The sequence below is a fragment of the Zosterops lateralis genome (assembly GCF_965231275.1).
Source record: "Zosterops lateralis genome assembly, chromosome: W".
Taxonomy (NCBI): Eukaryota; Metazoa; Chordata; class Aves; order Passeriformes; family Zosteropidae; genus Zosterops; species Zosterops lateralis.
The window spans coordinates 30,557,460-30,583,900 of NC_139801.1; the positions used below are offsets into that span (position 1 = coordinate 30,557,460).

At 44.4% G+C, this 26,441-nt stretch overlaps 1 long non-coding RNA gene and 1 pseudogene across 2 annotated transcripts in view; one reads left to right on the top strand and one right to left on the bottom strand.

Moving 5' to 3' along the window:
- The window catches only part of LOC310922245 (dedicator of cytokinesis protein 11-like), a 104,971-nt pseudogene extending 88,929 nt beyond the window's left edge, over positions 1-16,042 (top strand). The window contains exon 45 of the transcript in view: positions 15,920-16,042. The product of the transcript in view is annotated as a dedicator of cytokinesis protein 11-like (transcript). The remainder of the gene's footprint in view (positions 1-15,919) is intronic.
- A 336-nt stretch (positions 16,043-16,378) lies between these two features.
- On the bottom strand, positions 16,379-21,667 carry LOC310922280. Its single transcript, XR_014592377.1, has 3 exons — positions 21,569-21,667; positions 18,235-18,406; positions 16,379-17,157 (listed from the first exon to the last, which is right to left on the bottom strand). It is a non-coding gene; the product is annotated as an uncharacterized lncRNA (long non-coding RNA).
- Positions 21,668-26,441: the final 4,774 nt, after the last annotated feature.

Here is a 26,441-nt window from a genome sequence, read left to right on the forward strand (position 1 = left end):
GGTCATCAGAAATCCTCTGCCACGTTCTGCATCATGTCTGCAAATTATAAAGAGGTCACCGGTCAAAGTTCTTTTGCAGAATTTCCATTTCCTCAGTTATATCTGTTATAATTGATCAAGAGCCAATTCAAAATAAAAGAATTTATTTAACAATTTACCAAGGTTGGATTGCAAAAACCACAATAAAAACAACATCGATCAATGTTGGGTGTTAAAAATGGGCGGAGATAATATTTTTCTCCTTAAAATGCCTTTATTAATCAGCTCTTACAAGGGTGGCTCGAGGGACTGGCAGCCGGGTTCACCCTTGAGGAGGAGGGTCTTGGTCAGCTTTGCAGCTGGAAGTTCCTGCAAAGCTGGAGAACTCTTTCCTTGCCGGGGGTCTCCAAGGAGTTCTAATTTTCGTTGGGTTGGCTTCGGGTCTTGTCTTTTCTTGGGTATCATTAGGTTACAGCGAGTTACAAAAAATTGTCCATTAATACTTTAGGGTATACACGGTTTAGTACTGTCTTCTGTGGGTCTAAATCTTACATTGATTTGCTTTTATAGGGTTTTTTTGGTGTTAAAAAGTGTCCCAGTGTGCACTGGGGTTCTTAATTTACATGTACTATGGGTCGCCCCGGGGGGGGTTATTTCACAATCAGCGTTGCAGCTCATGGCGGGAGCAGGCCGGGATCTCGGGGGAGGGGGCGGCAGCACTGGAGCCACGCGGATTCTCTGCGTGGGCTGGGAGCAGCGGCAGTGGTGGGAGCGCGGGTCCGGTGGCGACCGCGGGGGTCCAGGACGGCCGCTCGGGCTGGGAGCAGCGGGCTGCCCTATCAGCAGAGCCATGGCGGGGCGGTGGCAGCGGTGGGAAGGCATGGGCGGCCGGTATCTCGCGGGGGGAGGGGCGGCAGCACCAGTGGTTGCTGCGCGGGCTCTGGGAGCTGGGCCGTGCTGGCCCGAGGCAAGCGGACCGCTCGGGGGGGGCGGCACGCCGGCAGTTTTTGTTTTCGGTTTCTTCAGCGGCTTGGGGGGGGGGCGTGCAGTTTTCAAAGAGCCCCCCTCTTTTTGCTTACTAAGGTGGCTTCTCATTGTTACATTACAAAATAAACATTCAAGATATTAATACACTTATTATACAATAACTAAGGGTCTTAACACTTTAAATTCAACATATATGTACTTAGGATCCTTCTAATTTTCATTTTTTTCATTGGGTGGACAGGCTGACAGCAACAACGGTGCTATTTGACCGTGCCCACAAATGCTGGGTTTCTCATGTACAGTTTTATATGGTTTTTTCTGTCCAGAGGCTACGAAAGTCTGAATATTCATGTGTTTCTTGTATTCCTGGGCTTGGTTTGAAAGGATTTCCTGTAAGTCCCAAAAGTTTTCCTGGACCTCCCTTCTCTGGGGTGCAGATGAAAATCAGAATTATTCATATGGTTCTGAGCTTTGGTTTCTTGTGAGTTCTGAATTCTCTCTCAGGGTGCAGGTGTCCTTCAAGATTGATATCAGGCTCTTAAGTAGATGTAGACATTCTTCCTAGATGTATGGTCCATCTTCCGGCCAGGCCTTTCTGTTTCTGTTGCAGATGAGGTACTCCACAGGTGCAAAACGGGTCCGGGGACTTTTGAGATGTCCCTGGTAGCTTTTTCTTTTTTTTAATAGTCCATGCTTTTTAATGCAGCAATTTTATATGCGAATTTATATTCTATATCAATCACAGTGCCCCACCTTTTTGTTTACTTATTAAATTCATGTTTTATTATTAAGAACAATATTTGGAATACCACTTATTAGAATTTCCTCATTCCTCAGTGGTGCCAAAAAAACCCAAAAGAAATAACAACAAAAAAACCCAACAAAAAACCAAAAACCAAAAAAAACCCCAACAACCTCCTCTCTTTGTTCTTACCAATCATCATATTCATCCCAGTCTTCCTGTGTTATTTCACACTATTTCTGGAAGGATATTTTTTCCTCCTTGACCTTATTTTCAAATTTTTCCAGAGCTTCTGCTGCTCTGTTTTTTTCCTCTAACTTCATCAACTTGGATGCTTTGGAAAGCTGACCAACTTTTCCTCTGGCTAATTCAGGGTCAGTGGGCAATGCTGCTATTTGCATGCCCTGTACTACTGAGTGAATTAACTGGATGAGGCAAGGGATCAAACAAGGTAAAAATATGATTCCAGCTACAGAGCATATAATAAAAAACACTACTTTTTCCACCATGCTCCTTGTCCAAATAGCTGGTCCCACCATGAGGCTTGGAGAATAGAGTTCCATTTCTGAACAGGAACATGAGCTACTTTTTTGATCTCGGCTGCTAAACCCCTTATTGTTTCTCTGTAGTAGTCAATTTCAATGCAACATTCTGATTCATTGAATTTACCACAGACTCCTCCTTCCTCTGCCAATAAGTAGTCGAGAGCCAGTCGGTTTTGATAAACAAACACCCTCATCTGAGAGTGCTGTTTGGCCAGCAGTTCCAAAGCATCTGAGGTGTGGTTAGAGACTATTTCTACAACTGCCTGTAGTCTTATCAGCCTGTTTAATAGATAGATGGGAGTTCGATACCCCCAACTCCCATCATTGGCCCAGGTTGCAGGGGCATAATATTCTATTATTCTTTCTGGAGGCCATTCCTCACTTCCCCATCTCTGACTCCCCCCTGCCAAAGGCAATTCTTTTTTCAAGTCTCTCTTTTGCCTGTACAGGGTTTCAAACAATGGGGCTCCTAGCAAATTACTTTCTGTTCTAGGTAAAGTGAAAAAGAAAGGCCTAATCATTCCTAAAGTGCAGGACCCTTTCCATTTCCTAGGTAATTCACTGTAAGCTTTCTTTCCACACACCCAATAGATGCCATCAAGGGCCTTCCATTTTATGTTTATCTTCTCAGGGTCTTTCCAATAATCTCTCAAGCCTTCAAGGGATTGGAAGGGGTTGGCTCCCGGAGTCTTATACCAACATAATCCAATAGATTCGAACCATTCACACTCTTTTCTTTTTTCTCGGCTCCAAAATCCAGCCAGGGGTTCAGGTTGCCAAATCTTTGAATTATTATTTGAATTTATTGTCAGGGTGGATATGCAGGGAGTATAGCCTACCAACTCAGTGTATTCCTTACCTTCCCTGCTGATACAGATAGTTCCAATGATTCTTTTGTCTAGAATCCACCCCTCTGGTTTCTGAATAGTTTTTGAAATCCGAGTATTATCCCATTTTAAAAGTTGCTCCGGAGTCAACCCCTCACCTTTCCGTGGCCATTTTTCTGCTGACTTCAACCCTCCGCAGATCCAGCAATTGGATAGGCCTAATTCAGTGACAATCTCCTGCATCAGATCTATGAATAGGTTTTGATTTGGGGCAGGCAATCCCCAATCCTTATATTGTTTTTCTAATTGCTCATAGTGTTCACTTAATGTTTTTAATCTTTCCTGTTCAATCCTTTTCTTCTTTGCCTCTGCTTCCTGTTTCTTTAATTCCTGTGTTATCATCTGCACTTTACTTTCAGGGTCCAGCCCTTCCTCATTTTTTGAAAAACAGAAAATCTCATTGAACTGTAAACATATCCTGTCATCATCGTGCCTAAGGAGATCTAATACTATAGGTTCATTTCCTGAAAGCATTTTACTTTCATGTTTCAGGTTCTTTCCTACCCAATACATTTTCCCATCCATAGTACACATCTCTAATTTGTTTTTATCATAACATAGTCGATTGACTTGGTAATATCCCAGAAAAATAGATTCCTTTCTCCCGCCTAACCACACAGTTCTATTACATTGATCACAAATGGGGACAATTGGCATCTTTCCTACTTCTTGTTTGTGGATCTTATGTGCTCTAGACTGTCCGTTTTTGGAAATTGTCTTTGGGTCATAACACACCCACCTTTGACCTGATTTGCAAATCTGATATTGAGTGTCATTAAAGAAACAGTATCCCCATCTTTTACCCCCTTGGCAATCGTAAGGTGTTTGATACTTCAGGCTTGATTGTCCTTTTTGTGTGATCTCTAGGCATGATTCACACTCTTTCATAGGGGTCAGCCTTTGCGGGTTCTCGGGATGGACTCCCCCCGCTTGGCTCAGGACTAGGCTCAGGGCTACGAGGACTCTCCACCAGAATACCCCTCTGCCTTTCCCTTCGCCAACGGGGTAGCAGCCCGCAGCGGGGTAATCCATCTTCTTGGCAGCAGGCGTATGGTTCTCGGGTCCTGTTAGTTCGAGCAGCAAATCGCCTTTTAAAGGCACCCCACCGGGACAGCCTGACTGTATCTGAGTAACAAGGTACTTTGATTGCCCTTCGGCACTCAATATCGAGCACTTCTGCCTTGGCATCTAGTTGCCCTTTTGTCCCTTTTTTATATATTGAATACCACTCTGGAGAGTCTAACTCCAGCAGACCCAAGTTGGTGGCAATTACCAAGAAACGGCTAGTCTCTTTTTGTTCTTCTTCAAGACAATTAGTACACAGCCCACTTGGTCGGTGCCCCCCTCTACAATGAGTTACCCAAATCAGTTTACAGTATGCACACTTGAAATAAACAAAGGAAAAACATTCACACACTGGCTTTTCACAACTTATCTGATCCTCCCTGTTCGTTTGCAGTAACGCTGTATTTTGATCTTCAAGTCCGCTGGAGGCAAAGACACTTTCCACTTCGGGACAGTGCTTTGAGGCTCCATTTTCTTTACTCTTGAGGCGTGTGTCCAGCCTTTTTCTGCAGTCCTGATTGCTGTACCTGTGGTGAGAAGGACAGTGAAAGGACCTTCCCAATGAGGAGTCAGGGGAATTTCCCTCCAGGTTTTTACCAGGACCTCATCTCCAGGGTTTATCTTGTGGATGGCAAACCCCAAAGGGACACTCTGAGAGATGAGTCCCTTTTTCTGTAGTTCCTGTAAATTCCTGTTTATTGCAATTAGATATGGCTGAATTTGGGTATCTTCTATCTGTTAATGCCCAATTGGCATTCCATGTTTGTATGGCATCCCATAAAGCATTTCAAATGGAGACAGTCCCGTTTCTGAATGGGACATAGTTGTTATGTTTAAAAGAGCTAGGGGGAGGCATTTTACCCAAGACATTTTTGTTTCTATCATTAATTTGGACAATTGGGCTTTTAATGTCTGATTCATTCTTTCTACCTGTCCTGAGCTTTGAGGATGCCATGGGGTGTGGTACTGCCACCGGATACCTAGGGTTTCTGTAGTCTGTTTAATAATTTTGGAGGTGAAATGGGTTGCCTGATCAGAATCAATATGATCTGTTATCCCAAATCGAGGGATAATTTCTTCCAATAACACTTTTGACACAGTCTGAGCCGTGGCTCTTGCTCTGGGGTAGGCCTCTACCCAGTGAGTCAATTTATACACAACCACTAGTAAAAATTTGTATCTCCCTACTTTTGGTAGGTCAGTGAAATCCACTTGGATCCTTTCAAACAGCGGATATGCGATTGGGCGCCCCCCTGAAATTGCTTGTCTGGACCTTGCTCGATTGACCCTTTGGCAAGTCATACACCCATATACTTCTTGCTTAGCCAGTTCATAAATTCCTTTGCATCCAAAAATTTTTAGAAAGTGTTCTGCTAGAGCCTGTGCTCCCCAGTGTGTTTGCTGGTGTAATCTTTTTAGAATTTTCCTGGTATAATCTTTTGATACCAGTTCTCTTCCATCAGGTAATCTCCACCTCCCTTCTTCTAGCTTACCCCCTATTTTCTTAAACTGTTCAATTTCTTTTTGAGAAGGGTGTGGGGGATATTCCAAGGTCCCCCCTTCCTCCATCTCAGGTGTACTCACTGTGAGTAATGCTGCCCTTTTCGTTTCCTTATCTGCCAAATTATTACCCCTGGTCTGAAATTGCATTCCTACCTGATGCCCCTTGACATGGACAATGGATATTCCTCCTGTCCTCTGATGGCTTCCAGGATTTGCCTTATTATTTCCCCATGAACTAACCCTCGTCCTCGTGTGTTAATTAAGCGTCTTTCCTCCCATATTTTTCCAAAAGTATGTGCAACTCCATAAGCATATTTTGAGTCAGTGAAGATAGTGCCCCTTTTTCCTTTCAACCTTTTGAGTACTCTCAGCATAGCGAATAATTCACAGGCCTGAGCAGACCAACTTGTATTCAGAGGCCCTGATTCTACTACTTCCCCAGATAGGCCATCTACTATGGCATATCCTGATTTCCTTTTTCCCTCTATTACTCTTGCTGATCCATCTACAAACCATTTTTCTCCTTCTTCCAATTCTTCCTCTCCCAAATCTGGTCTTACCTTTGTCTGCATTTCCACCATTTCAGTGCAGTGGTGAGAAATTTCTCCCGGAGCTTCCCCAAATAAAAATTGAGCTGGATTTTGGGCTGCTGTGGTCCTAAGTTCCAGACTATGTGAGTGTACCAGGATAGCCTCATAATGCAGGAGCCTGGCATCTGTGAGCCATTTATCTGCTTTTTGTTGTAGGATACTCCTTACATTATGTGGTGAGTATACTACCAGAGGAGCCCCAAAGGTTACCTTTTTGGCCTCTTCTACCAGTAGACCCACTGCTACAATAGCTTGTAAGCAGGTGGGCCATCCTCAGCTTACTGGATTCTAGAAGCTTAGAGACATATCCCACAGGTTTCTTGGCCCCTGTCCAGTCCTGAGTCAGAACTCCGTGAGCCGTGTGGTTGCTAACATCCACAAACAACTGAAACTGCCTTTTTACATCAGGCAAGCTTAATACAGGAGCAGTCATCAGTGCCTCCTTCAGTCTTTTAAATTCCATTTTGTCTTGTTCAGTCCACTTCACCCTGTCTGTGTTCAGCCTTTCATAGAGAAACTTTACCTTTTCACTATATCCTTCAATCCATTGTCTGCAGTATCCCAGTAACCCCAAAATTTGCCTGATTTCTCTTTTTGTTCTTGGAGGGGGCAGGGCTATAATTCCTGCTACCCTCTCGGGATCTAATTTCTTTTTACCTTTTGATATTCAGTGTCCCAAATACCTTACCTCTGATTCAGCAAATTGTAACTTTGATTTGGAAACTTTCAATCCCTTCTCTCCCAGAAAATTCAACAATGAGATAGTACATTCCCTAACCTTTTCCTCTTTTGGGCCGGCCACCAGCAAATCATCTACATACTGCAACAACTTAGTCCCTTCCACTGCTGTAAACTGACTTAATAGTTGTTCTAGAGCCTGTCCAAAGAGGTTAGGAGAATCCACAAATCCCTGAGGTAAAGATGTCCATCTAAGTTGCTGATTTCTGTTTGTTATAGGGTTTTCCCATTGAAAAGCAAAATAATCCCTACTTTCCTCACCTAGAGGACAAGTCCAAAAGACATCCTTAAGGTCTATTACACTATACCAAACATCCTCTGGGGAGACCCTATTCAGAAGGGTGTAGGGATTGGCCACTACAGGAAATTTTGTTCTTGTCCTTTTATTTACAGCCCAAAGGTCTTGCACCAACCTGTAACTTCCATCCGTTTTTCTGACCGCCAGGATAGGTGTGTTGTGCCTCGACATACAAGGCTCTAAAGTTCCCTTTTTGTTTAAATCATCAATGACTTGTTTTAATCCCCTCCTCCCTTCCATCGGTATAGGGTACTGTTTAATTCCAAAAGGTTCTTTGGGTCTTTCGATTGTAATGGGTTCAATTTCCAACTTCCCCACCTCTCCTTGAGAATACCAAACTTTTGGATTTATTTTGTCCTCATCTTTTGGCAGTTAGTTTGTATAAGCTTACCACTAAACATGAGTCCTTAACAGTCAAATTTATTCCAAGGGCTATGATCATATCTCTTCCCAACAGATTATAATCTGCTTCTTCTACTAGAAGCAAATTCCCCAAGCAAATCTTATTATCTGATTCTATTTCCACATTTTTAATCACAGGCACTTTGAACGGATCCCCTTTTGCACCTATGACCATCATTTTTTCTTGACTTTTAAAACAACCCAGGGGCAGTTTTTGCACCGTGCTTCGTTCTGCCCCCGTATCCACCAAAAATGTTATCTTCTTTTGGGGACCTACCTTCAGTTTTATCAAGGGCTCGTTTGATGGTCTAGTCCCCAAAATAAAAAGCCCCCGACACCTCTAGTCTTCTTGAAATATTTTTTTGTCCTTTATCCTTTTCCTACAATCTCTTTTCATGTGTCCTTTCTTTTTACAGTAAAAACACTCCGGAGGTTCCTTTTCAGGCCCCGAGTCTCGGTCAGAAATACCTGTTCGTCTCCTCTGCGTTGTTTTTACCTGGTCCCTGTAGCATTCCTGCTTTTGAACCTCCTTAACAGCTGCAACTAGTACTTTGGCCTGTATCTTCTGGTTTTCCTCATCTCTTCTCATATATACCTTCTGGGCTTCCCTCAGTAATTCCTGCAAGCTCTTTTCTTGCCAATTGTCTATTTTCTCCAGCTTTTTCCTTATGTCCTCCCAAGATTTAGCCACAAATTGTATTTTTAATAACACCTCCCTGATGGGTGAATTGGGATCCATTCTGGAATAAACCTGTAAACTCTTCCAGATTCGATCCAGCCATTCTGAGGGGGATTCCTCTTTTCCCTGGCACTCCCCAAATACCCGACTGATGTTCTTCCCCCTTGGTACTGCCTCCCGTATACCCTGGATTATGATATTTCTAAGATCTATCATATTTTGCCTACCTTCCTCAGTCTGGGAATTCCACCCCTGACTCTGGCTAGGCCACTTCTGGTCTCCAGGTGTACTTTGGGGGTTGCAATGTTCCCAATCTCTGATCCCTGCCTGTCGGATCATGTGTCTTTCCTCTGGGTTAAATAGTAATCTCAGGATGGACAAAGGATCCTTCCCAGAAACTCATCCAGTCTGTCTGCTACTCCAAATGGATCATCTAGCAGCTGACTCATTTCCTTTTTGAAGGCCCTCACATCCCCAGTATTAATTGGAACATTTACAAATCCAATAATTCCGGGTGCTGTAGGTACTTCCCGCAGAGGGAAAAGATTGTGTTTTTCTTCCTTATTTTCACTCCCTTCCTCGCTTATCTGCTTCATTTTTCCCCTCGTTCGGCTTGCTGGGGGGGAACTCACAGGGGTTGGTTTTCTGGCTCCCGTGGTTTGAGGGGCTGGCGGGGGCAGAGACAAAAGCAGCGGCGGGGCAATCAGAGTTTGTGTCAGGGGAGGGGGCACCTCTAGTGGTTGTGAGGAAGGGGTCTGATCTGAGGGTCTATCCGGGGGTAGGAGTAGGAGTGGGGGAGGCAATTGAGATGTTATTTTAGAATTCGGGGAGAAAAGGGGTGCAGAAGTTTGATCCGATCCTGTGGGTGGAGCCCTGGAAAAAGGGTCCAATGTCAGTACAGACTGACTGAATAGTTCCAGAGGTGCGGAAGGGGTTGCCTGAGTCTGTACAGGCGGCGGCGTAGTTATCAGGTATGGGGGTGGGAGGTGGTCAAGAGGGTCCCAATCTTCACTCTGAGTCGAGATTCCCTTCTTAGTCTTTATGGCAAATAACCTAACTCTGGCTCCTATCCATAGATGAGCATATTTTCTCTCCTCATAGTCAGGCGATTTTTTGCTATTTACATAGCCACCCAATGCTTTACAAGTCCACTTTTCAAATGTGCCGAATGTGGGCCAGATTACATGACTCTTTATTTCCTTTCCTCCCCAAACCTCTATACAGTAGTGAATCATTTTCTCCTTAGACTTTCCTCTTCTCCTGTAACACTCCTCCCAATGTTCCAGCATCCATCCCAGTGGGCTTCCCCGCGGTATCTCGAGAGCACTACCTTCCTTTTCAAGGGTATACTTTTCTTTGGGCTCTTTCCGATGTTTGCTTTTTCCCTGCCCCATTTTATCCTAAATCTCCTTCTCTGGGAGAGGAGAAAAAAAGAAAGAAAAAACTGCTTATCTTTTGTGAGTTTCGTGCCGAATCCTTCCTCAGCTTTTTCGCCAAGGATAGGGACCCTCTGCTGCAAACCGAGTTCCACTTTTTTTCTAGACTACTTACCCTTTCAGCGAGCTGGACTAGGGGCTTTCTCTGCCCATGATAGATTCTTCAATTTGCTCCCTGGGCTTCTGACCAAGCCCGTAGCTAAAAGGCTTACCAGTTTCCCGAACTCAAAGGAATGTATCCTTACCTATTAGCTTCCCCGTGACCGATCCCTGAAACCTTCCTTGGATTTGGGGTTAACGTATGAAAGGAGTGTTTTATCCTGTCTCGTTCGCTTCCCTTTTGACCGACCACTTCCCTTGTGGAAAAAGTGGAAATGCGATCTAGAGGTCCGGTCTTGCTCTGTGATAATATCATGTCTCAGACACACGCTCAGTCACACTCACCCAACCACGCAAATACTTACCAGTTCCTTTTCCTGCATGGGTTCTTCGTGCACGTAGAATTTTATGAGTGAAAAAAAACTTTTAGCCACGGCTCTTGAAAGACTTCTCCTAAGCCTTTCCTGAGTTCGTTCCTTGGATCCAGAATTCTCCCTTTTATTGTGGCGTTTGACTTAGTTTTTGGTTCGTGGTTCAACAGTTGCTACGGGGTTTCCCCGTATGGGCCACCGAAACTCGGTGGGGTGCGCCCCTGCACGAAGGGATTCCAACAGCAATTTTGTTGATCCGAGTAACGGCACCAATCTGTTATAAATGATTAAGAGCCAATTCAAAATAAAAGAATTTATTTAACAATTTACCAAGGTTGGATTGCAAAAACCACAATAAAAACAACATTGATCCTTGTTGGGTGGACAGGCTGACAGCAACAACGGTGCTATTTGACCGTGCCCACAAATGCTGGGTTTCTCATGTACAGTTTTATATGGTTTTTTCTGTCCAGAGGCTACGAAAGTCTGAATATTCATGTGTTTCTTGTATTCCTGAGCTTGGTTTGAAAGGATTTCCTGTAAGTCCCAAAAGTTTTCCTGGACCCCCCTTCTCTGGGGTGCAGATGAAAATCAGAATTATTCATATGGTTCTGAGCTTTGGTTTCCTGTGAGTTCTGAATTGTCTCTCAGGGTGCAGGTGTCCTTCAAGATTGATATCAGGCTCTTAAGTAGATGTAAAGTAGACATTCTTCCTAGATGTATGGTCCATCTTCCGGCCAGGCCTTTCTGTTTCTGTTGCAGATGAGGTACTCCACAGGTGCAAAACGGGTCCGGGGACTTTTGAGATGTCCCTGGTAGCTTTTTCCTTTTTTAATAGTCCATGCTTTTTAATGCAACAATTTTATACGCAAATTTATAATCTATATATATATATGGGGTTTTATTTAATATGTTATTTTTCCTTATATATGTTTTCTTATAATTTTTGCCTAATGCCAATATGCCATTTATATGCGCTGTTAAAATTTGTGCTAATTTATCTGATGTATGATTTTATGTTTTCTTGGATCTTTCTAGAAAAATACATTTTAATAGTAGCATCAGAGAGGTGTGATTCAGAGAGCAGTTGTACTTCTATCTAGTATCATGCAGTGAAATTAGATGAGAACTGGCTTTCTGAAGTAATTTCCATACTCTTTAATTTTGCCTTCATTATGACAAAAGAAAGCTTGTAGATTTATAGCATCAAGGATATAAAATCAACAGTACAGGCTGCATTGTGGTCCATAGAACTTGAAATTTAGAAGAATGCTTTCAGGATCTCCCAGTTAGTGAATATACGGTCTATGTGTGACTATGAATTAAAGATGCAGCATGTTAACTCACAAAAAATGGATAGGCAAATTCCACAGTCAGTTGAGTAGTTGTTCACACACACTAATTGAAAAGTCTGCAAGTGGCAAAATAATACAACTGCACCAGGCTGCTGTTTGTAAATAAGGTTAATTTACAATAAAATAATGCTTATGGGAATCAGAGTCTTGTTATGGAAGAGTATGTTATGAGGAATGTACTGTATTAAATAATTCATGCTGAAATAAAGTATAAATAAAAAGCAATAAGCAGATATTGGTTCCGGGAAAACTAGGTTTGCATTCAAGGATGGGTGGCTCCGGCAAAAGGAGAAAAGGAATCAACACCTGAAAATAAGGTCTCAGCCCTGGAGATGGGCCATTAACAATGATTAATCAAGGATGTACCAAATCAGATAAGCCTCCACGACTGGGTGCACCAATGCTGCCTTCCCAGAAAATTCATCAATTCATCAGGCTCTGCCTGAAAAACTATTCACAAGAAAAACTGTTTCAAAAGCGGACTCATGAATACACAATCCAAGCAAAAGTGGACAAAGAACCTGGCCTGGGGGAAAATAAAGAGTATAAAAACTGGACTCATGGTGGTGGGATTTGTGAATGGGGAAAGATAAATGTGATAGAGGCTTATCCATACGTTCACCCAGTGTTGATCCCAGGGTCGGGGCTGTCTTTTTATCGTAGCTTTCCAAATTTACTGTTACGCAAAAATAAACTTTGTTTTTCAAATCTGGCTGTCTCATTTATAACAAGTACAATATAATTTCAGGGAAACAGTCTCATGATGGGGATGAATTTTGTTGTAGGAGTGTAAGAGTGAGTCTGTCTGAGAGTGACTGCTGCATTCCTGTTGCTTTTTTTAGATTCCCCTTCTATTCTGCTCATGGCCACCATTTTTTTAGTGTGCAAACTATTGATTTTGCACATTTGCCACACTGTTTTTTTCATTGCCACTACCTGCATACTCCACTACTGAACTTTGCTCAGAGAGGCTTATTCATAAGACCTGCCACCTGCTTACTCTAAGCTGTTAGCCAGTGCCAAGACATCTAATTTGCATGCAGCTGGTGGAACTTTTGTGGCTTTTGAATTTTGCAATAGTCAAATCAAAAACAAATCACTCAGTCCTGCACTGTCGAAGTACAATAGCTAAGATTATTTTAGAACAAAGAAGCATTGTTAAAACACACTCCCTGTTACCTCAATAGATTTATCCACTGCTGTGCTGTCTTTACTTAACGGGCAAATTATGACAGAAATGTCCAAGTGAAGAACTCCCTGGGAAGGATATACTTTTCACTTTCTTCTTGTAATAGCTTGAAAGGCAGCTTAAAATACCATGTTTGTGAACACTATTCTTCATAGTTACACAACATTATGTACAATGGCTCAATTGAACTTTGCATTGCCATCAAATGACCTAATGTCTAACAAATTCAACCTAATGGAATAAGTTTTCTTATTTTGCAACATTGCTCATGTTATAAATAAATGGGCGGAGATAATATTAATCTCTTTAAAATGCCTTTATTAATCAGCTCTTACAATGGTTGCTCGAGGGTTGTGGCAGCCCGATGCGCCGTGGAGGAGGAGGGTTCTTGTCAGCTCTGCTGCAGGAAGTTCAACAGAGCTGGAGAACTCTTCCCTCGCTGGGAGTAATCCCAAAGTTCTGTATATCCTTTGTTTTCTTCGGGGTCTCACCTTTGGCTTGGCACTCTCAAGTCACAGCAAGTCACAGAAACTGGAAAAATCAGTTCTTCTGATACTCTAGGGTTTACACGGCTTAGTATTGGTTCCTGTGTGTTTTAATTTTACTTAGTTTTATTTTTATAAGGGGTTTCTGGTGTTAAAAGAGTCCCGAGATGCACCTCGGACTTCTAATTTGCATGTACAGGGTCGCCCCCTGGGAGGCAGGGGCTGCGGGCTTCTCATGGCAGTTTTGCAACCAGACATGGCGTCTTGGAAGTCTCGCGCCGCCTCACAGCGGCAGCAGCGTCGGCGGGGGTCCGGGCCGGGGCGGGCGGCTCGGCGGGGGCCGCGGGGACACCGAGAGCCAGTCCCGCGGAGGCAGCGGTCTGGGCGCGCCACGTGGTGGTTTTGCGGGCTTTGGAGTTTTCCGCGCCGGGGATCAGGCTGGGCGGCCGACTGCTCGGCGGCTGGAGCCGTGCTGGGGCGGGCGGCTCGGCAGCCTCGGGGACTGCGGGGACACACGATACTGCTCTAGCAGCGGCGGCAGCGGCGGGGGGGGTCGGGGCCGAGGCGGCCGGGAGCCAGCCCCGCGGCGGCGGCAGTGCCGGCTGCTCCGGCGGCGGTCCTTTTCGCTCCGGTGTCGGTGGTTGGGAGCCGCAATGCCGAGCTTCTTTGAATGGAGCTCTCGAGGTTCGTTTTTAAGGTGGTCTGGGGGGTGTGCCACGGAGGTGGCTTTTTACTGTTATGTTACTAGATAAACATTCCAAATTTCATTTTTATCAGCTCAGTTAAATGTAAAAAGTACAGTGCATTATCTTAGGGTTCTCATTGCAAATAACATATGCTTTTCTAAATATTGTCAGTGTCCTAAAGCAGCACAGGCAGTGCCCTTCGTTTGAGATGCAAGAGCAGATGGGTAATCACTGGGTCAGCCTGTGACCTATTTACAGATCTTTTAAGCTAAAATGTAAACACAAAAAATTGATAAGCTGCAACTGAACAGATCCAGGAAAATTCAGAGACTGGCAGAAAGCTGGATGTCCAGAAGTTGTTTATGATGGCCAGTGATCTCAGTTTCACTAATGCAATTTCAAGGTAACTAACTTGACTGGTGAACCACATGGTGGAAATAAGTACACACTCAGCTCTGCCATTCCAGCTGGATCCTGTGCTGTCAGAATGTCCTTCAGGCTACAAAGTACAAAATCTGGACATAGAGGCAGTGGGGGATTTTTGTGGGGGATTTAGCTGCACGTACTTGTCAGGTGATTGCAGAGACGGGGTCTCCATAGTTTGCATCACAAAGCCAATTTTATTGAACACACTGCTGGTTTATATACCTTTCAAGCATGAGCTAAAAATAACTACTTGCCTAAACAATAACAACCATAACAACAATATCTATGTTTCTTAGCAACATTGCTTAACTATGGGCTAGTACAGACTTGTACAGGCATGTACTGTCTTGCATACATACATTCACCCTTATCTCTTCCTCCTTCAGGGTCCTGCCTCGACTTGCCAGGGCTTGTGGCCCTCTAGCACATCTACTTCTGTAATGAGTTCAGCAGTACTTTGAGTCCTACTTCTTAGCTGTTTTCCTACATGTACTCCCCATGCTCACAAAAAAACCCTATTAGAATTCTGTTACTGCTAAGACATAATAAAAAATTGTTATACAGAGAATTGTTTCTTTCCTACAGTGCATAGTTGTAACTAAAAGTGATCCAGTAATACACAGAATGGTGTATATATTAATGCTACAGAAATCACTAAACTACTCTTCTTTCTCATTTCTTTGTTACGCTGCCTTTGTGAAACAGCTTTGAAGACAAGGTTGGATATCTCTTTTGCATACCTTTTTAAACAGCTTGATTATCATAATGAAGTTGTGATAAATGTGACATTGGGGTAAAAATTCGTGATGAAAAATATAGAAATATATGTTAGATTGGTGTTAATATAAAAATGTGAAAAGATATAGTCTGTTTAAAAAATTCCTCTCGAGCTAGCTGGCTGCCCATACAGCAACTGCTTCCCAGCCTGAGACAAAGAGCAGGACAGGAGACATCAGGATGGACAAAGACACTGGCCAACCAAGATAAGAATTGGCATTGTACCCAGACAGAGAAATTCCTCCCCGAACGAAGAGGAATTCTCCGCCAGAGACTACACATTGGAGTGATCGTGGACCGGCGGGCCCGATCCGCATGTGAAAGGAACCTTCCCGGAATACAATTTGCAAAGTTCGACAAATCCGGGAAACCCATTCAAAAATGTATTTGGAATATTTGCTGGACTATTCCCCACACCTGTTTTGCCTCAGGACACGAAAAACCCTATAAAACCCCGGGCTGAGATCCGCTCCATGTGGATTTGGGAAAATCTGTACCTTAGGGTGCGGACTCCTGTCCACCCAGCACTGCGCTGCCCGTCCTATTTGTGGTTTCTCTCTTTATCGGTGATTTGGATTGTTTTTCTAATAAATTGTTTCTTTATTAATCTGATTTTTTGCCGTTGCATTTATATCAAAGTGAAACCTGTATTGAATTTGTGATTATTTTGCTTTGTTTAGATCTATCATGAAGACACAATGCATTTGCCGTGGATGCAGGACTCTCTTTGTGTCTTCTGTGCGATCAGCAGAACCTCTGGTGATGAAAGTTACTGCTCACTCAGACCCACAGCTGACATATAAACATATCAGTCATATTTTACAGAGCCTTCTCAGGAATTCTTGGAACTGTACAAAGGTTGTTTAAAACCATCTATGATGAGCAAAGATTAAATTGTGAGGTGGTTTGGTTTGGTTTGATTTGGTTTGGTTTGGTTTGGGATTTTTTCCCACAAAAAATGTTGCCATGCTTTCAAACAGAGTGCTCGCTTATTTTGCTGAGCAACATTGAAAGTGCCTGGACATTGCACCACTGTGCTTGCTTTCTACTTTTTTTTTTAAGCTAAATGAATAGCAGGACATGAAAAGGCAATTATCTAAATACGTGTTGAATTGCTGAACTATGAATCAAAACAATGACGTACCATGTAAAGTTGTACAATAGGATATAATAAAATGTAAAACTACTTTGTGTCACGATTGTACACCACAACAACACAAAGACTGACTTCAGAAGGCTGAAAAGTGACTCCTTTATTCTCGGGAAGTGTTTCCCTTTTTATACTCTTACACAGACCAATTTGATTGGTGACAAGAAGACAAACCTCTTCAATCACATTGGTCAAAGCAGAGGGACATCAAAAGAAGCCCCTCCTAGAGGAAATATGTAAACATTCTTGCTGTTACGAAAACACGTCTCTTGTTTACAGAAAATTCCCTGGGAAAGGAATTTAAGAAACCAAAACATGTCAGGCACGAAACAGGGCTACATCTCACCCTTTTCTGTTAAAAAAAAAAAAAATAAAAAGAAAAGAAAAGAAAAGAAAAGAAAAGAAAAGAAAAGAAAAGAAAAGAAAAGAAAAGAAAAGAAAAATGCCAAGTGTTCAGTGTCTCCTTGTGAAGGGACCATTCGAGCGATCACTTGCATCATCTGGATCCGAGTCATCACTCAAAGATTCCTCTGCTTGATGACTTTCATTTTGGTCACGGTTTTCAGGTTGCCTGTTGGCCTGATTCTGCCTTTGTGGTCACAGGTCAGGACAAACACACTTCGCAGGTACCCAGCGTGCCCCAGTATCTGTGGATACACAAGCATACCCACGACCCAAAGTGATAAGGTCATAGGGACCTTCCCACTGCTTGGTGGTTAAATTTCGTACCCAAACCTTCGCTCGAGGCTGATGTGTCTCGTCCAAAGCCTGCAACAAAAGGTGATGGTTCAAAATAACAGGATTATTTGAATTCTGCGGCACTGTAAGGTGATTGATCATATACAAAGCTTTTGCCAACCGACTATGCGGGGTTTCACTCTGCATTCCCCGTTTTTGTTTTTGAAGAACCCACTTTAGTATAAATAGCTTGACCAGTCGGGGAATGTGGAATGCCAAACTTGTGTGACACACTCCACAATTGCAGGAACTGCCTCACTTTCTGCAAGGCATAAGTTGGACCATTGTCCATCTTCACAGTAGAAGGTATGCCTAGAACGGCAAAAGCCTGCCTCCAGTGGGCAATGACATTGTGGGTTTTTTCTCCAGCGTGAGCGGAAGCCCACATAGCAGAAGAAAAGGTGTCGATAGACACATGCACATACTTGAGCCGGCCAAATTCAGCAATTTGGGTGACATCTGTCTGCCAAATCTGCAAGGCCTTGAGGCCTCTGTGGTTTGCCCCTGCCAGCAAAGGCGCAGCAAACGCATGACAGTCGTCACAAGAATTAACAATGTCACGAGCCTCAGTTGGTGTCAACTGAAAATGCCTTTGCAAAGTATGTGCATTCTGATGAAAGAATTTATGCGATGCCTTGGCTTGTGCGAGTGTGTCAGGCTGAGGTGCTACCCATGCGGGGTTAGCCAACTTGTCAGCCCTCGTGTCACCTTCTGCTATGAAACCTGGCAAATCGGTATGGTTTCCAAAATCTCAAAGTGCAACCAATCTTTCTTCAGGGGAGGGCCACTGGTTTTCCCAGATGGGTTCGTCTATCAGCCCCTGTAATGGATGCGGAAGACACGGTGTGCCCTTTTTCACAGTGGCCCCCATCAAAAATCCATCCTGATGCGTACCCCCCAAGCCACCAGCATATCCCGCCCCCAGAGGTTAGTAACAACTGTGGTGACATAAGGTCAAACCATAGCCAACTGTCCCTCTGAGTTTGTGATCAGCACAGGCTGCTGGCTCACAAAGCATTGCGCTGCTCCATCCAATCCCATGACAGGCGACTGCACAGGATCCAGAGGCCACCGCAGCAGCCATGCAGAAAAAGAGAGGATAGTTACATCCGCTCCTGTGTCTCTCAAGCCGTGAAGGGTGGTGCCAGGGAGGCACAGAGTACACCACATCTCAGGACATTCAACAGTCAGGACTGAAGTCCAGTGAACTTGAGGCAGCCCGGTAGATCCAAAGCAGCCGTCCCCTCGCCACCAGCTCTCTGTCCTGGAAACAGAAGACCTAAAAGGCACAAGTTGAGCAATTCAAGTTTTCTCGGGGATAGTGATGAGGGGGTAGGTGTGGAAACCATAGCATAAATCCGTTCCGTATAATCTGCATCAATGAGTCCCATATGCACAAGGATACCCTGAAGGGTGGCACTTGACCTCCCTATGAGGAAGGCATTTTTGCCTTCACCCAGGGGTCCAAAGGCATCCAGGGGGACTATGCACTTCGCAAGAGTCTAAGACGACTGTTGCTGCTGTGCAGACATCAACACCAGCTGAACCGCAGGTGCCGGCTGCAAGCTTGCTGAGTAGACCTGCTTCGGCATCAGGACTTGGGGAAATGCTTGTGTCTGTGCACATTTCCCCTTGGCGCTCCACTTCCCGTTCCCTGAACTTGGCAAAGGCTGACCATTGGCAGCGACTTTTGCTGTACAAGCCTTTGCAGTATGGTTTGGCTGTCCACACCAAGAACAGAAAAACAAGGAAGCTTTTGCTTTCTGTTTTTGCTTTCCTTGCTTTTTGCTGGCCTATGCTTTCCCCTGTTTCTGCTGTCCACCTTTTGGCCCTTTCGAGGCTGACTGCAACACAGTAGCAAAGGCAGCCATCTTATGATCTGTGGTGCCTACATTAGCACATGCTTTGACCATCTCTGTTAGAGAAGGATCCCCAGGGAGGGCCTCAATGAGCTTTTTGCAATCTGAATTGGAGTTGGTCCTTGCAAGCTGCTTGACCAAAAGTGTTCTCATGTCTACATCATCCACCTGCTTCTCCACAGCTGCAGAAAGCCTCTCAACAAATTTCAAAAACTATTATTTTGACCCTTGAACTATGGTCACAAATTTCTGTTTTGGAGCAGCCAATTCAATGGTCTTCACCAGTGCTGCAATTCCTGTTTTCTGGCATTGTTCCAGCACAAGCTGAGGAAGGGCAGCCTGAACATCAGGGTCAGTATATTCGCCAACACCTGTGAACACATAAACTCCAACCGCTCGCCTGGGGTTCTGTGGGATCAATTGACTATTTTGTGCTATCACCTTGATAGCAAATTGATTCCAATTGGATTCAAACACCTCAAGCTGGACAGGTTGAAACAACACCTGAGCCAGATGCCTGATATTGTATGGTGCCAATATGTCTGTATTCATGACTCGAATCATCTGCATTACTTCAGAAGAACCCAGACCATACTTGGCCACCTTATCCCGTAGGTCTACCATAGCTTTCCATGACAAAACATGGTGGGTGTTATGCTGTCCTGCACTAGGATTACCCCTAAGCACAGGAAAAGCCTGAACAGGAAAAGCACCTCCTTGAAAGGTGGGAGTATCTGTTTGGGTCTGCTCTGTGGATGTCACAGGCACAGAAGCAGATACTTGTCCTGGGTTCACAGCACCCGATATCATGTTCCTTTCAGTGCTTGCAGAGCCAGAAGGACCCTCTCCAGGCCCCATGAGCTGGTCCACTATGTCCCAATCCCCCATTTCCAAAACTTTGGATTTCCCTTCATCCCAGAAACGCTTGAGGTCCCTGGGACGGACCATGACCTGGCACAGGGGAAGGTAGCAGTCGTTGGCTGAAGAGAGAGCACCACTTTGGGTTCCCCTACTCCGAGCCATGATGGCTGTGCTGCCCCCTAACCCAAGGGTGAATACTGGGGGGGCCATCGACACAGCATTCCCAGACTCACTCGAGGGCGGGGTTTGCGAGGCAGCCGCACCAGCCACTGTGGGGTTTTCAGGCGCCTGCGGCATGGAAACAGGAGATGCATCCAAGGCTGGAGCAGGGGGAAGGGGTGCCGAAAGAGATCCAGCACCGCCCATGCCCTGCACTGGGAGGGGAGCTGGCGCGGGGAGGGGGGGCGCCGGGGCCGGCAGCGATCCGGCACCGCCTCCAGCCGGCGCCAGGAGAGCTGATGCAAGGGGAGGCGAGGCCGGCACCGCCCCGGCGCCATCCCCTTGTGCCGCAAACAGAGACGGGGCGGGGAAAGGAGTGGCCGACTGAGCCCCGACCCCACCCCCGCCCGACGCTGCAGGAAGAGACGGGGCGGGGGGCGGTGAAGCCTTGACGCGAGCGCGCACGGGAGGCGCCGCTTGCATTGGGCGGAGGGGAACGGGCTGACCCCCCGCGGGGGCGCAATCGGAGAGCAAACCGCGCCCCCCCCCGGCTGCGCAGACGCAGCGGGCAGCGAGGAGCTGTCAGGAGACCCGCCCACTCCCCCGATGGCGGAGGCTAGTTTCGTTGCGGACGCGGTGCCGCCCTCAGCCGGGGCCGTAACCACGGCACCGGCGTGGCCGAGGGGGTACCGTGTAGACACACCGCAGTGCGGGCACTTCGTAGTGACCGAACCTTGCAAACCCGATTCCGCCACTGGCGCGGGCGGATCCGCCGGCTGTGCACCCCCCCCCCCCCCCCCCCCCCACCGCAGGAAATGCATGGAGGATGGGCTGCTCCCCACAATTGGACAGGCTCCCGGGCGCCGAGGGACGCGGCGTCTGAGGGGCGGGGTCTGGGGGGGGATTCCCGAGAGTCCCGAGCCCACCCCACTCCCGCTGGCCACCCGCAGCGCAGGGGAGTCCAAGCCCCTTCCCAAAGGTCGAAACCGCGATCGGAAGTGGAAGCTGAATCGAACGCGGCTTCTTGGGTGGGCAGGGGAGATTCCAATGCACGGCCAGATTCACAGTCTGCCCCAGCTCATTTGCTATGTCCACCAGGGCTCCGTCCTCAGTCACTTTGAGCGCTGTCTCCACTTGCAGAAACCTCAAAACTGTGAGTTAAACTGGAAGTCCCTCCATAACTTTGAAGCACCGCAACAAGTCTTTTCCAGAATATTATCAAATTGGCCAAATCTGCATTACCAGAATACAAAGATTCGTGCAGACTTTCCCCCAAAACGTGCCATAATGTCTTTGGGAATGCTTTCTCGGCATTAGGGAAAATGCCTCGCTCTCTGCCCCAAAGATAAAGAGTTTTAAAATCTCAGGGGATTTTTGCCCTTTTTTGCTCCAAAATGTCTCCCCAGAGCTCCATGACCAGTTCATCCTCTGGGTCTACCGTAGAAATTGTCATTTTTGCCAAAATTTCGTCTCCTTTACGGGGGGAAAACGATCTGGCAAAAAGTCGCGGGTCGGTTTTTACCGAAAAACCCTTTTTCTTTAAAGCAGGGGATACGGTTTACCTTGTTCCTGCGGCTGCTATCTTGTCGGCGTCCACCAGATGTCGCTATTATACACCACAACGACAGACTCCGACTTCAGAAGGCTGAAAATGACTTCTTTATTCTCCGAAAGTGTTTCCCTTTTTATACTCTTTTACACGGACCAATTCGAACCAATTCGATTGGTGATAAGAAGACAAACCTCTTCAATCACATTGGTCAAAGCAGAGGGACATCAAAAGAAGCCCCTCCTAGAGGAAATATGTAAACATTCTTGCTGTTACGAAAACATGTCTCTTGTTTACAGAAAATTCCCTGGGGAAGGAATTTAAGAAACCAAAACATGTCAGGCACAAACCAGGGCTACAAGTTTGTAAATAGGAGTATAGAGTATATAGAAATTAGCATTATATCATATTTCCTGCTAAAAGCTTTGTTGGACAGGGGACATGGAGAAATTGTATTTACTGGTAAGAGACCTTTCTCTTCTAAAAAGTGACTTGGGGTCCACATACCCTTATTGTACTAAATGAGAGTAAACTTGCCCTAGTCTGGAATAACTAAAACCTAAGTCAAAAATTATAATTTTCATACATCCTCAGAACAGATATTTCTAAAGTAATCTCCATGAAAGTTGAGGTTACTGTAGCTGATTCCAATTTTGGGTAACCTTTCACAGCTGCAGGAGAGGATGGATTTTACTCACTGAGAACAAACCTGAGAGATGTGTCATTTGATACGAGTTTTCTCCTGCTTGCCACTCACAGTCTCACACAGATATAAACTCTGAGAACAGCTTAAATTGAGTTGGAAATTATAAGGTGCTTTAACAACTTTCAGAAAAAAACCCTAATAATAGGAGAGATGTAGTTTAAAAAATTGCAGCACATCAAAATAACTTACCAAAATTGAGGGATTTGTTAGCACCACAAATCATGTATGTTCTCTCCTGTTAAACAGATCTGTTCTCCGAAAGCTCATTGTTTTTGTCTGATAGGTGATTGGAGAAAATGTATTTTCCAGAATTCTTTTATTCTTTCTTCCCCTTCCCAAAGCTTTCATGAATTCTCTGCCTCTTTTTTAATAACATGCTTCAGATTCAGGAAGAAGAACACAGTTCAGTAATTATTTTATCCATCAATATTTTTAACATCTGTGTTTTTCAAAATCCTATCAATTGTAAATATTGTTCCAGTAGTTCATATGGAAAGGGTGGGAGTTTTAAGGATATGTAACAAAATGCCATAATAAAAGGACTCCAGCTGGGTATTTAGCTTGGCTGTAGTGTCTATAAAATGTTAAGCTTCTAAATCTTTGTGACAAAAATTATCTTCAAATAGTAACTGGACCACATTTCAAAATGTTTATTATGCATAATTCTAAATACCTACAATTATTCGTATTCTGAGAAAATAATGTTGTGATCCATAAATTCACCCATTAGCTGTTTCAAGCAAAATACAGATATGCCTATAACAAACTAGCCACATTTCTGCTTCTATGTACTTTTGTGCCAGACAGGCTCTAAATTTAGCACAAACTTTCAGTAAGAGGAAGGGAGACTAATATGTTTAAATATGGTTAACACCTTCCTGATTGTTATCTTTCAACAAATAATATTTAAAAGCATATAGTGAGAGTTTTCCAAATTACTTTACTGGGAGGTGTGAAGCTCATTAACAGTCAATCGAATACAAGATACTTTTGGAGCTAATTTGTTATGAATAAAAATGGGCGGAGAAAATATTAATCTCCATAAACGCCTTTATTAATCAGCTCTTATTAATATTTGCCCGAGGGGTTTCTGGCTGCCCGTGGTCGCCGTGGAGGAGGAGGGCTTTATCAGCTCTGCTGCATGCAATTCAACAGAGCTGGAGGACTGGCCCTCGCTGGGAAGCAATCCCAGAGTCCTGACAGTTCTTTGTTTTCTCCTGTGGTCTCATCTCCGGTTTGGTCTTTTTAACTTACGGCTAGTAAGCAAAACCGGAGAAATTAGCTCTTCTGATTCCTCAGGGTCCACACGGCTGAGTATTAGTTCTTATCCGTTTTAATTTTACTCGGTTTTTATTTGATAAGGGTTTTTTTGATGTTAAACTTTATCCCGAGATCCTTTTGGAGTCTTTAATTTGCATGCGGGATCAGCCAGGGCGGGCGCTTGGAGCTCTTTGCGGCCGCGTGATGGTCCTGCCGCAGTAATGGCGTTTCGGTCTCACGCTGCTTCACAGCGGCGGCAACGTTGTGGGGGTTTGGGCCGGGGCGTGGGAGGTGGAACGTGGCACGTGGCAGGCGTGGGTTTCTTTCTTTTGAAACCGTGCAGCTGCGGCGGCCCGTACGGGGAGCATGGCAGCTGCGGGCAGACGGGGCGGCCGGGGCTCTTCTTTGCGCCGAACCGGGGGGGCGTGGCCGGGGTTTCTCCACGCCGAACCGGCGGCGGCTGACTGCGGGCGGCTCCGCGGGCTGGACGGCCGGGGCGGGCGGCTCCGCAGACCCTGGGTTTTCCCCCTGCAGGCTCCCGGCTGCGGACGGGGCTGGGGAGGGACGGGGCGGCCGGCTCCCTCCTCTCTCCCTGTCGGTGGCAGAGCCGGCGGCTCCGCCGCGGCTCCCCCGCCCCGTCTCCGACCTGGGATGGGGGGGGGGGGGGGCGCGGCGCCCGAGAGTTTTTCTACGGGAACGGGCTCCCTGTTTTTAAGGTGGTCTGGGAGGAAGGAAAGCCACGGAGGTGGCTTTTAAACATTTTAAATTTCATTTTTATCATAATTGACCTCTAAATATCAGTAGTAAAGGCATATCTTGACTACAGTCAGCAGACGTATGCGGTATAGACATCCAAAACTCTTGCACCATAGCTCTTTCCAATACTACAGGTAACCTACTAGTTTTCTTGGATTTGCAGGGAGATCCTTATGCATATTTTTGATGCCTTTAATGTTGAGATAATATTGTTGTCTGAATTTTCAATTTCTATTCCTCATTTTTACTGGAATTCCAGTGAAATTCTTGTATCTTCAGATGTCTTTAATGGTCCAAGATGAATTTTTGTCTGAATTTCTGAAGCTGTTGATATTGGCGTTGTCCTATCATTTCACTGTCATATACTGGAAAGCTGTCACAGTAATTTGGCAAAAAAATAAGTGCTTAATACCAGTCCAATTAGAATATATACAGTCATTGCATTTCAGAAGATACACTTATTTGCAGTTTTAATGAATTACAAAAATTATATGCCCTAAGGATTAGCCTTCTCTCCTGCTAAATATTTTTTCTGGATTTTCTACAGAAAAATCTCCTTTTCAGATAGGTTATAAAAAGACTGGTAACAAACTGACTTGTTTTTCCTTTATGTATTCACCAATCTAGAAAGGATGAGGAGTGACCATTATTTTACAGCTATTTTTGGACAATGGTGCCAAGATGATCACATTTTCACTATCTATCCTTTTCTTACTTAATTGTCCCAGCTTAGAGAAATCCTTCAGATCTTTTCTTATTTATGGCTGAAAGAGCTTAATTCAGATATATCTGGAGAGTGTACTGTATATATGCCTGTTTTATGTAGCTGATACATTGGATACATCCTATTTGCTACCTGTTTGAAAAAAAATAGAAATGTCTAGTGTTCATTAACATTTTTGATTTTCTTATATTGCCTAAGGAATGGCAGGATTTTTTTAGTCTTGAAAAATTAGTGGAACATATTTCAAATTGCATCCTGGCACGTACTCTTTCTATACCTCAGTTTGGCTACATTACATATTTTATTTGCATGCCTCTAATTATTTTTGCTGCAAAACTGCTGTGTAACACATCAAGTCTTCAGAATGAATGCCTTCATAATTTTGCATGAAAGGAAAAGAAATGGAATGAAGTATCTGTGAGGATTAAGAGGAGTTGGATACTCTCAGTATTAGGATTGGTTTGGATAATGGGATGTGTCAGAGCCAGATGGTTTGCAAATAGGACATACAAAGCAACAAAGGGTCTGCCAGTATTTTATGTATAAGAACTTGCTTTTAGAGATTTACAGAGTAAGCAAAGTGTAAACATTTTCTCTCTTGGACCTACTGCTTTTCTCTCTTCAGAGAGATTAGAAAGTATCATTTTAAGAAAAAATAACCTCAGAGCTCCATTTCATCCCCCCAAAAAATCTGGAATGAAGAACTTACTACAGTGAATTATGTATTTTTACATATTATTTGGTGTTCTAAACTTCTTCTGATATCAGGACTTTTCATGAGATAGGCCAGCAAATGAAAAATCATGGATGAGAGAATACCTGTAGTGTGTAATGTTTGGTTTTGTTCCAGAAGACCATTGAACATACACAACATGGTATTTTGATATAGAATAGGACTTTACATAAATATACCTTTGTTACGAAAGTAGGTAAAATATGTTTGTTTTCCCTTTCTAAAGAGACCAAATCCCATGGACTCCACATTATGATTTGAGTAACTTGGCCCAAAAGAACTGGAGAAGAACTTAAGTGGAAATTACGGGCTCAAAAATGTAACAGAAATGAAACTACATCTTACCCAATTTACCCACTTGAGGAAAGTACCACGTGTTGATCTAATGTTCACTGAGATGAGTTATCTAACTAAAAAAGGGGTTCTTTCTGTGCTGAGGAGCACTGTGTACAGCTAATTCTTATGCAACCACAAACTGTAGTACTTCAAATAATATGCTTGTGCCAAGCAGTGGCAAACCAATTGTGATATACATATATTTCAACTGGATGTAATTTACTCTCTTCTTGTGTAAATCTAACACCTGCTCCTCCATAATCATAACACAGAAGTACACAAAATGAAATGATGAACACTAAATTATTCCGCAACAAATAGAAGATATTGACTTAAAAATCCTAAAGGAGCATGAGCGCCACAACATCCAG